This window comes from Martes martes (genome assembly GCF_963455335.1).
Source record: "Martes martes genome assembly, chromosome: 1".
Taxonomy (NCBI): domain Eukaryota; kingdom Metazoa; phylum Chordata; class Mammalia; order Carnivora; family Mustelidae; genus Martes; species Martes martes.
This window is the reverse complement of record NC_137888.1, coordinates 104,978,478-104,990,796: the sequence shown is the minus strand read 5'-3', so window position 1 is coordinate 104,990,796 and position 12,319 is coordinate 104,978,478.

Sequence of the window (12,319 nt, the reverse complement as noted above, 5' to 3'; positions counted from 1 at the left end):
ACTTTGTAGCCTTGTTACTTAAACTGTGGTCCTCCACTAATACTAGAGACATCAGCTAGGAGCTTGTTAGAAATGCAGACTCTCAGGCTTCACCCCAGATCTCTTGGATCAGGATCTACAATTTAATAGGATCCCCAAGTGATTCCTGTGCAAAAAGAAGTGTGAGGAGCACCACTGGGCATGGCCTTATCCTAGACATTGTGATAGATGATTCAATGACAATATTTCCTTTGATTCCTTCAGGAGTATCTTGGCTCATCATTATTGCCCACAATTTATAGAGGAAGTAGATTTTGGTAGTAGTAGAGCTGGGGTTCAAACCTAGGACCATTTGGCTTTAAAAAAATAACAACAACTGTGCTTGCTGTACTATACCTATTGTTTCTCTATGACAGGTCTTCACACATAGCATTGTAATGATCTATCAATAGATCTGGCTCCCTGTCCGGGCAAAGTCTCTAGTTTTCAAGGATAAAAACAAGGAAGATTCTTTGTTCTTTCTCATTGTCAACTCCAGTTCTGATAGCGACTTTGGGTAGGATGAGCTTCTTGAAGGAAAGAGTTTACCTGAATTTTAAAGTCTAACAGCTTTATTGAGATATAATGCAAACATCGCATAATTAACCCACTTAAAGTGCATAATTTGGTGGTCTTTAATATATCCATGGAACTGTGCAACCATCACCACCGTCAGTTTTCAAACATATCACCCAAAACAAACTGCATGGCCTTCAGCAGTCACTGTCCATTTTCCCCTGGCACCCGAACTCCAGGCAACCACCAACCTACCTCTGTCTCTGTAGATTTGTCCATTCCAGATGTTTCACATGAATGGAATCACACAATAGGTAGCCTTTTATGATTGGCTTCTTTCGCTTAGTGTAATGTCTTAAAAATTCAGCCATGCTGTAGCATGGTGCTTCTTTTCTCTTTATTGCTGACTAAAATTCCATAGTATGCGTATGTTACTTTGTATTTGTCCATCCATCAGTTGACGGACACTTGAGTTGTTTCTAGCTTTTGGCTGTTATAAATAACACTGTTACCAACATTGGTGTTTAAGTTCTTGTGTGGACATACGTTTTCAGTTCTCTGGTTATATACCTAGGAGTCGAATTGCTGGGTCATATGGTAACTCTGTGTTTAAGTTTTTGAGGACCTGCCAGACTCTTTTCTAAAGGAGCAAAATCATTTTAAATATTCAGCAGCCGCCATGTGAAGATTTCATTTTTTCCCCATCCTCGCCAACATTTGTCATTATTTGCCTTTTTTCAAAATTCAATTTATTTAAACTAAAAGTTTTTTTTTTTTTAAGATTTTATTTATTTATTTATTTGACAGACAGAGATCACAAGTAGGCAGAGAGGTAGGCAGAGAGAGAGGAGGAAGCAGGCTCCCCACTGAGCAGAGAGCCAGATGCAGGGCTCGATCTCAGGACCCTGAGATCATGACCTGAGCTGAAGGCAGAGGCCTCAACCCACTGAGCCACCCAGGTGCCCCTAAACTAAAAGTTTTAGAGCTTATCTTTTTTTAAGGGTTTTTAAAAAAATTTTATTCATTTACTTGAGAGGGAGAGAATGAGAGAGAGAGAGAGCATAAGAGAGGGACAGTCAGGAGGAGAAGCGGGCTCCCTGCCGAGCAGGGAGCCCCATGCAGGACTCGATCCCGGGACTCCAGGACCATGACCTGAGCCGAAGGCAGTTGCTTAACCAACTGAGCCACTCAGGTGCCCTAGAACTTATCTTTTTGATTATAGTCATTCTAGTGAGCATGAAGTGCTATGTAATGGTGCTTTTGATGTGCATTTCCCTGATAATGAGTGATATTGAGCATCTTTTCATGTGCTTCTTGGCCATTTGTATAACTTCCTTGGAGAAATGTCTACTCAAATCTTTTGTCTATTTTTGAACTAGGTTATTTTATTTTACTTTATTTTTAATTTAATTTAATTTTGTATAAGTAAGCTCCATGCCCAATGTGGGGTTCAAACTCATGACCATGAGATCAAGAGTTGCATGCTCTACTAACTGAGCCAGCCAGGTACCCCTTCATTTTATTCTTTATTTATTTTATTTTTTTTTTTAAGGAAACTCTACTCCCAAAGTGGGACTTGAACTCATGACCCCAAGATCAAGAGTCACACACTGTACCAACTGAGCCAACCAGGTGCCCCTCCCCTACTTTATAGTTTTAGCTCTAAGTGTTCTCTGTACATTATGAATTGAATTGTGTCCTCCTTTCCCTCCAAAGATATGAAGTCTTAATCCCCAACGCCTCAGAATATGACTTTATGGAGATAGGGCCTTTACAGATCTAACCAAGTTAAAATGAAGTCTTCGGATGGGCCCTAATCCAATATAATTGGTATCCTATGAATGGGGGAAGCCTGGGGACAGATATGCACACAGGTAGATCATCATATGAGGATGAAGGCAGAGATCAGGATGATACAGCAGAAGCTAAGAAACACCAGAGATTGCCAGGAAACACTAGAAGCTAGATGAGAGGCACAGAACATATTCTCCCTCACAGCACCCAGAAGAAACCAATCCTGCTGACACTTTGATCTCAGACTTCTAGCCTCCAGAACTGGGACATGATACATTTTTTTGTTGTTGTTGTTGTGGAAACAAGCCAGTCCATTGTACTTGGTTATGGCAAACCCAGGAAACTAGTACACTCTATACTCTAGATCCAAGTCCCTTATCAGATAATATGGTTTGAAAATATATTCTCCAGGGAACCTGGGTGGCTCAGTAGGTTAAAGCCTCTGCTTTCAGCTCAGGTCATGATCCCAGGGTCCTGGGATCCAGTCCCCCATCGGGCTCTCTGCTCAGCAGGGAGCCTGCTTCCTCCTCTCTCTCTGCCTGCCTGCCTACTTGTGATCTCTGTCTGTCAAATAAACAAATAAAATCTTTAAAACAAACAAACAAAAAAAGAAAATATATTCTCCAATTCTATGGATTGTCTTTTCAGTTTCTTGATGGAATCCTTTGGAGCACAGAAGTTTTTAATTTTCATGAAGTTCAATTTAATTTTTACTCCTTTGCAGGGTTAATTTTCTTTTTTAAGTTTTATTTATTTAGGTAATCGCAACATGCCATATAGGGCTCAAACTCATGATCCCAAGATCAAGAATCACATGCTCTTCCCTTTGAGCCAACCAGGTGCCCTTGCAGAGTTCATTTTTGAGGCTAGCCTTTGAGGTTTGTTCAGATCCTAGAAAGGGTCTTCTTAGCTGGTTTCTTTCCCTAGTTCTCACTGATAAACTAGCTTGCCTATGATGTTGTTCACTGATCTCTTGGATCTACCAGGATCTTCTTAATGACCCCCCACCATGATTTTCAAGACCTCCCTTAGGCTTGAACTTCCCCACACTGGTTTAAAATGAAGCCAGTCATCTTTACAAGCAGAGTGCTGTATTGGGGTGGTAGCCCCTGGTCTGCTTGGACTGTCTTTTTTTGGGTGGAACCTCTAACATACAAGAGGGAGGGGCTGGAAGAAGGGGGTCTTCGCCTCTCAGTGGTACTCACCTGGAAATTAGCCTAGGCAACATGGACATGTGGGGAATGAGGAATGTTAGTGGCCTGCCCTTTCCTAGGAGATATCCTGAACTAGAAACGGGGGTGAGCCTCACCTTCTTGGTGATGCTGTCTTGTGGAGTATAGCTTCTGTCACTTGAGTTAGGTGGGAGGGTGAGGTTGGGAATGTGCAGTGGCTTGAGTGCTACAGACTCTGTTCTTGCTAAATTTTAGTAGATTTTCTTGAATAAATGTTTCTTCACTTACTATATGCTCTTAGGGCAATTTCTAGAGAATTTAAATGTTTTGTTTTTTTTTTTTAATCATTTTTACCAGTTATGTTTGTTTCGCTGGGGTGTGTGTCCACAAAACTCTTCACATCACTATTCTGGGAGTAATTTATAACATTTTGATAAAAACAGGATCATTACAGTTGTGGGGTTAGGGTTAATAGATAGGGGGTAGGGATAGCAGTAGCAGAATAAGTCAGGAATAGGAGAGTGTGTAGCAATCAGTTAAGACTTCCAGTTAGCGTAACAAGAGACAGGCAGTAGCTTTGAACCAAACCAGGTACCACTAAAGAATTTTGAAGTTTATAACTTCCCTATTCCTTTGTTTCCTAACATACCCCTTATGCTTCCCATAGTGATTATCAGTCAAACAAATACTTATTACCTACTCTGTGCCAGGTGCTTTGTCAGGTCCTAGGAATAGAATTAGATTAACAAGATAGACTTGGTCCTTGTCCTCAAGGAGTGAAGAATAAATCTGTTTGGAAAATCAGGAAAGGCTTTATAGAAGAGGCAGCATTTGAGGTGGACCCAAAAGCAAGGGAAGGGTTGCTCCAAACCTAAATTTAGACAGAAACCCAAACCTAATGTTAAGGTCAGGGGAAGTCACTGTTATGTAAGATGCTAGGAAATCATTAGGAATATTATTTAACATATATTGATGAGCTTTTTCAGTTCTAGGCAAATTCAAAATAGGTCATTTGTCATTGGCACTCTGCCTTCTCTTCTCTCTCTTTTCACTTTTCAGTGACCTGGGCTTTCTAATACTATCCACTAAGGCTTCTTACTCCAGCTGGTTTTTTCCCTTGGAATGGATTCTTGGCTAGATCCTTGGATCTCACCAAGTAAGAAATGGTTGCTGATTTTTAAGAGTCCATAACTTGGGATAGGGAGGTAAAGAGTCAAATAAACAGAAAAGTACCATGACAGAGGTATATAAAGGGGGCAAAGTGGATGCACAAAGCTCATCTAACTCAGAGTGAGGTGGGAAGAGAGTGGTCATGGGAGTTCCCCTGAGGAAATGAATTCTAAGCTCTTTTAGAGAATGGGAGAGATAGCTGGAGGCCATGCATTCCAGAAGAAGAAAGCCAGGGCACAGAATGCCCATGAAGCATTCCTCCTCCCCACCCCAAGATTTGGGGAATTCCATATTGTATTCATTTTGGCAAGAAGCAAAGCCTTCCTCTCCCTAAAGGGGTGGAATCTCTCTCCCTGGCCCTTAGCAGCCAGCTAGGTATATGAACTAGTGTCAATCAGTTGATTGTTTCCATGAGGGATTTCAATCAAGGAGTAAATGAGGTAAAGATACATTCAATAGCAGTTATGGTGGGTTGACAGGGATGCTCTCTCCAGATTATTTCTGTTTAAAGATCACAGTTGTGTGTCCTTCTTCATGGCTCTTTGGAGCTGCCCCAGTTTCTGCTTGTTTTCCAGGTCTGATACTTGACTTTCTCATCAATTCTATGAGCCTTTGCTGCCTTCCTGTAAATTCCTTATTCAGCTATATTTGGTTTCAGTTGCATGCTAACTTTGATCTTAGGCAAACCATTCGGGAGCCTCTTCCACGCGAGAAATGATGAGGTCCTGAACTAAGACATTGGGAGGGACAATGGAAAGATAGATAGATGGATGGACAGATAGACAGCTAGATAGACAGAGAGGTAGATTTAGATATCAAAGAGGAAGAGTTCTTGGCACTGATGAAGTTCTAGAACCTAAGTGAGGTTCGGTGGGCTGAGGTCCAGAGCCGATGACCAAGAAAGAATTCTTGAGACATCTTTGGTGCAAAATGGTGGTTTATTAAAGCACGGGGACAGGACCCATGGGCAGGAAGAGCTGCTGCCCCGGGGATGTGAGGAGTGGCTGGTTATATACACAGGAGTTGGGTAGGTGAGGACAAAGCGGGTGTTCAGAAGGGCTATCAGGTTAAAGAAGACTGTCAGGATATTGAAGGCCTGGTTACTATCAAGCCAAGGCCATTTTCCCTTTAATGAGGCACTAACATAAAGACAATTGGGAGTCTCCTGGTGGAATGTCGCATTCCTGCTATCAAGCGTCCTTGTTAGTGAGATTTAGGTTTAGAAGAAATTTAACTTTATTTACTTATCCTTCTACCTCAGCCTCCTTCAGTTTTTATGGAGGGGAGGATGACATTAGGGCTTGAGGAACTGAGTTATGTGCCTCTGGAAATTGGGCTATTGATAAGGTAACTTCTTTGTTGTAAATCTCAAGGACATTTGTAAACCAAGGGAGACTCCTGTCTTGCAGGATTGTGATCTCTGCAAGTTAACTATTTGTTTCTCATTTATGGCAGTCAGGGGTGCCTGAGGAATGTCACATATAGTACCGAGGGGAGGGGAGCGGGTGGAGAGGGGGTGCAAGGTGCCAGCTTTTGCTTTGTCCTCAGCCAGCCTCCTGCTCCCTCATCAGCACAAGGTAGGTACTCAGTAAATATTTGAATGTATGATTGAATAACAAAAAAATTACTTCTAGATTTCTGTCTTTGATATGCAATTTTGCTATTTGTTGCAGAAGAGAGACTACAAGATAAGTGAGTATTCTTGGAGAAAGAGATTCTGGTTTCAGGTGCTAGTAGTCCCATATTAAAGACTCAGGCAGAAATTTCTAATAGATATTTGGATACAAGCAGGGGTGCCTTGTAAGTGTAGTTGGTGGAGCATGCAACTCTTGATCTTGAAGTCGTAAATTCACACCCCGTGGTAGGCATAGAGCTTACTTAAAAAAATACTAAATTTATGGGATGCCTGGGTGGCTCAGTGGGTTAAGTCTCTGCCTTCGGCTCTGGTCATGATCTCAGGGTCCTGGGATTGAGTCCCACATAGGGCTCTCTGCTCAGCGGGGAGCCTGCTTCCCTTCTCTCTCTGCCTGTCTCTCTGCCTACTTGTGATCTCTCTCTGTCAAATAAATAAATAAAAATCTTTAAAAAATTAAATTAAAAAAGACATTTGGATACAAGTATATTGACTGAATATTTATATTTAGGAGTCATTAAATGTAGATATAACCGGAGCCATATAAGTGGATAAAATTATCCAGGTTAATTATCTGCAAGTTAGGAAGAAAGCCTGCTGACTGGGCGTTTAGGGCAGAGGTTGAGGAAGAGAACATGAAAGAGAAAAGGGAAAGTTTGACTACAGCCAAGATAGAAAAAAATGTAATCAAGGGCATCAAATTTGTAGGAAGTTAAATAAAATAAGGGTTTTGGATTTAATGACAAAGACGTAATCGGCACTCTAGGCAAGTGTGATTACTGTAACGGTGTATGTGAGCCAGATTGCTGTGTAGTAAGAAGTGAGGCAAAGAAGAAGTTTAAAATTTCTCTCTTTTTTTTTTTGGTAATCTCTGTGCCTAAGGTGGGGCTTGAACTCACACCCTGAGATCAAGAGTCCCATGCTCCACCAACCAAGCCAGTCAGGCACCCTGAAAGGAGAGATTTTTTAATTATTTTAATTTATTTTAAAATTATTTTTATTTTTATTAAGCATAGTTGTTTTATTTTCAGAATGTTATTTAAATTCTAGTTAGTTAACATATAGTGTAATACTGCTTTCAGGAGAAGAATTTAGTGATTCATCACTAACATGTAACATCCAGTGCTCATCATAACAAGTGCCCTCCTTAATACCATTACCCATGGAAAGGTTTTTAATAAAATATATTTATTTATTTTAGAGATAGAAAGAGAGAGTGCTTGTGCACAAGTGGGGGGAGGGGCAGAGGGAGACAATCTTTGAGCTGACTCCATACTGAGCTTGGAGCCCGCTGTGGGGCTCAGTCTCATGAGGCATGAGATCAGACCTGAGCCGAAATGAGGAGTCAGAGGCTTAACCAACAGAGCCACCCAGGCGCCCCAGGAGAGATTTTCTAAAAATAAGGTGGAGTTTGAAGGAAACTTAAAGCTGCAGAAAGGGTTTTAAAGATGAGAGGGGCTGAAGTATGTTTAAATGCTGTGAGAAAGTACTCATGGAGAAGGAGATTGACAATCAGAGATGGAGGTAGAGGGATGTCCCTAAAATGCTGCACAATTGGGACAGAGTTTAGAAGAAGAGAAGAATAAGAGAAAAGAAGAGAAAAGAAAAGAAGAGAAAAGAAAAGAAAAGAAAAGGAGAGAAAAGAAAAGAAAAGAAAAGAGAAAAGAAAAGAAAAGGAGAAACCTGTCTTTCAGGAACACATGAGCCTTAAGTAGCCCTACCACAAGACATTGGCTGGGAGCAGCTGGTGTGAGGTGTGGCCTCAGTGCAAATGCAAGACGGATTTCAAAGCCACCAGCTGGGGCCTTATTTGGTCAGTTATGCTCCTTGTAGTTGGAGGCTGTCCAGGCCCATTTCCACGGCTGCCATACCATCCAAGAAAGCTTTTTGAAGGGTTGCTTTTGCTTTCTCTTTGGTTTTACCTCTTTTGTTCACAGGGGACCCTGAATTCCTGTAAAGCCCTACCATCTTTGGTATCATCCACCAAATTCCAGTAGGATGGAGTGTGTGTGTGAACAAATACATTTGACCAACCAACACAACTTCTTTCCTTCCTTCCTCCCTCCCTTCTTCCCTCCCTCTCTTCCTTCCTTTCTCCTCCCTGTCCTTTCCTCCCTTCCTGAGAGAGAGAGAGAGAGAGAGAGAGTGGGAACAGGGGCAGAGGGAGAGAATCTTCAGACTCCCTGCTGACAGCAGAGCCCGACTCTGAATCAGGGGTTGATTCCATGATCCAGCAGATCATGACCTGAGCCAAAACCAAGTCAAGGCTTAACCAACTGTACCACCCAGACACCCCTAAATGTGAACTTTTAAAGTCTTTTCTTCTCCCATTTGGACAAGATGCCTCCCTTTATTACACTTTCTCTTAATAAAAGGGTATCAGCACTCAAAGCCTAAACTCTTTGGACTGATTCCTCTTTAGCTCTTTGGTTGCAGTACGTATGTACTGATTATTATGTTTATCAAACTATGACTCAAAAATCCTGTTTTAAGGTCTACTATTCTGAACAGGATCTTGTATTACCATAAAGAACAGAATTGGTGCTTTTACTCACTAATACATTAAGTCCCTCTGTGCTTTGTGGGTCTTAATTTATAAAGGTGACTGAGTGACAATACAAAGAGATAAATACTACTGAGATAAAAGTTTAATGTTACTCATAGTTTCCCTAGAAACAAGAGCCACAGCATGTCATGCAGAGCCACAGAGAAAGCACCCGTGTCAGGAGGCAGAAAGAAATGAGGGGAGAGCTTAGGTTGGAGGTTTTATTGGCGTTTCCATGAAAAAATCACGGCAGGGCAGGGTATAAATTTAAGATTGGCTAGTTTTAATAATTCTTGCAGGCGGGGCACCTGGGTGGCTCAGATGGTTAAGCCTCTGCCTTTGGCTCAGGTCATGATCTTGGGGTCCTGGGATCAAGCCCCACATCGGGCTCCCTGCTTGGTGGGGAGCCTGCTTCCCCCCCTCTCTCTACTGTTCCCCCTGCTTGTGCTCTCTCGCTCTGTCAAATAAATAAATAAAATCTTAAAAAAAAAAAAAAATTCCAGCAGGCTTCAGAACAGAGGAGCTGTTCTTAGTTGTTTGGTACCTGACCCTGGAGTGACTCAGAGTAGGGGAAATATTGGCCTGGTATGTGAGAGTTGGGGTGGAGGTGGTTGGGGGAATAGACGAGATTGTTTGGTTTATATATAAAGGAAGGCTTGCTGACAAGTTGGTTACTGTTTCTAGGAATTAGCTAGTTTTAGGAAGGGCAGTTTCTCCCAGCAAATTCCCCTAATATGTCAAAAATCATAAAAAAACATGAAGCAAAAAATAAAGACCTCAACAAAATTAGGAGGAAAACCATGCCTTTTGATTTTCTAAATCTCCATTAAAAGTTAATATCAGAGAAGCAGAAGGCGGGTTAAGCTCATTTTTTCCCTCGTTCCATTAAGAGTGCAGGTGATTTTTTTCCTTAAAGCAAGCTCTACGTGGGATGCCTGGGTGGCTCAGTCAGTTCAGCATCTGCCTTCAGCTCAGGTCATATCCCAGATCCCGGGATTGAGGCCCCATTGGGCTCCCTGCTCAGAGGGAGTCTGCTTCTCCCTCTCCCTCTGCCCCCACCCCTGCCCCTCTGGCGCATGCTGTCTCAAATAAATAAGATCTTAAAAAAAGAAAAAATAAAGTAAGCTCTCTGTTCAATGTGGGGCTTGAACTCACAACTCTGAGATCAAGAGTCACATGCTCTAGCGACTGAGCCAGCCAGGCGCCTCAAGAGTGCAGGTGATTTTTTAAAGATAAAATTGAAATTACAAGAGGCTTCTATTCTTTACCCACTGTCCAAATATTTTTATTTTTTTCAACTCCTTCCCTGCTTCTACATATTGCATTTTTGTCCTGAACTAGCTACATGGACAAGGAACTGACATTTATGTTCTCTTGTGCCAGAACTACTCACCCTTTAACACATATCCCATTAGCTCATCTCCTTACAACAAGCCTATGAGGTAAGTATCATGGCCTTTCCTAGAATAAGGAAAGTATGGTTCAGAGGTTAAATGGCTTTATGGTAGAGCACTGGTTGGAATCAGGTCTGATGAAGCCATGTACTTTCCAGGGGTGACTACAAAGGAATTGAGTCAAAGGAAAAATTAACATGGATTGTTTCAGAAGCACTCTAACTTGCCATCTTATTTTGATGGCACAATTTAAAAACTAAGTCTAAAAAGCTAAGCATTACATATGCCCTGTAACATACTTACATCTTTTCAAAATTTTACTTTTGTTAATGTAAAATCAGACATTACCTATACTGTAAATAATATGTCCTTTCTTTGACATCTGAAAGAAAACTTCTTTACTCTTAATATTACTACAGGGATACTTTTGAGAGTCAAATCAAAGAACACTAGAGTACACATGTTATGGGTAATTTTCTGGTAATTAAAAAAATTTTTTGGACATTTTCTCTTTTTTTTTTATTTGAGAGAGAGAACACAAGTGGGATGATGGGCAGAGGGAGAAGTAGACTCCCCACTGAGCAGGGAGCCCAACTCAGGGCTTGATCCCAGGACTCTGGGATCATGACCTGAGCCAGAGGCAGATGCTTAATAAACGGCACCACCCAGGCATCCCTAAAATTTTTTTGTGGATAGGTAACACTTCCATGTGGTTCAGACTAAAACATTGATTACATGCATTTTTACACATAATTACATATAATCATATGTAAATGTGCAGTGGCATTTCCTTTTTACCTGTTCTTCAGCCACCATTTCATTTCTTCATATACACTAATGTTTTATTTAGTCTTCTAGTTAATTTATGGACATACCAGTAAATATTCACATATACTAATATGAATCTCCCTCCATCCCTTTTTTTGCATAACCTTTTGGATGTATTTAAAGTAAAACAAAACAACAAGGTTTTGGTAAACAAAATTTAATACAACTGTATAGTCAAATAATAACGGTTGAAGGACATCTTATTAGATACAACTTAAAAAAATTAAACTATGCACAAAGTATATTTAAACAAGACATGTAAGTATTAATGTGCTACAACCAAATTGAGAACAAAGTACAAAGCATTTTTTTTTCACTGTGAAGATTCTTGGAGCCTCTCACTGAAAGCAAATGACATTTGGCTACCATAGGTCTGTACAAGTTGTAAAGCATATTATGCTTTTTTTCAACTCTGTAATTGTTGTCTTAGCTCCAGAAATTCTCAAAAATTTAAATAAAGGAACTCGGGGCGGGGGGGGGAGGATGATAAGGAAAGCAAGAGTAAGAAAAAAAAATAGTGCATAAGGATGGAACAAAAGTAAGTACATTTATTTTTCTGACATTAGATGCAGATACTGCAAATGATGTTTTCAAAGGTTTAACCAATGTTAGATGTTTGTCTAAATATCTTAAAAAGCACCTTGGCAACCAAAACAAAACCCTCAAATATAATAAAACTCCAAGCACTCAACATTTCTTAACATTCTCATTCTGCCAAGCAACCACATGGTGCTTATTAAAACTTTTAAGAAGGGGAGTTTACTTACTCTGTAGGAAACAAATATGAAACACATCTAAGGTAAGCTTTATTTAGAATGGAAAAAAAAAAAAAAGCTGAAATAGCACTAGAGAACTTAAGGCACATAAACAAATTCCGATGCAGTTATTCTGAAAACATCAAAACAAATTTTTTCTCTTTGGAACAATATATAAAATAAGTTATGACTACTGCTGTTTTTAAAAAAAATTATGATGATCATCTTCAGCACTAAGTAAATTTAATATCTAAGGCAACCACACAAACATAACACATTCATAAAAAACATTAAAAAATGTGAAGTCTGTTGAAAATGTCTCTGGAATTATCAATTCACACTCTGGCTCAAGTGGTTTCTGATGTCTAGCATTAAATGTGACAATGAGTAGAGCTACCTAGTCAAACCTACTTAAGGCCAACCAAATCGCCCCCATTCTGGTTACTTGATATGGTGAATTTATTAACTAAAAAGAATAATGGGGTGAGGTGATG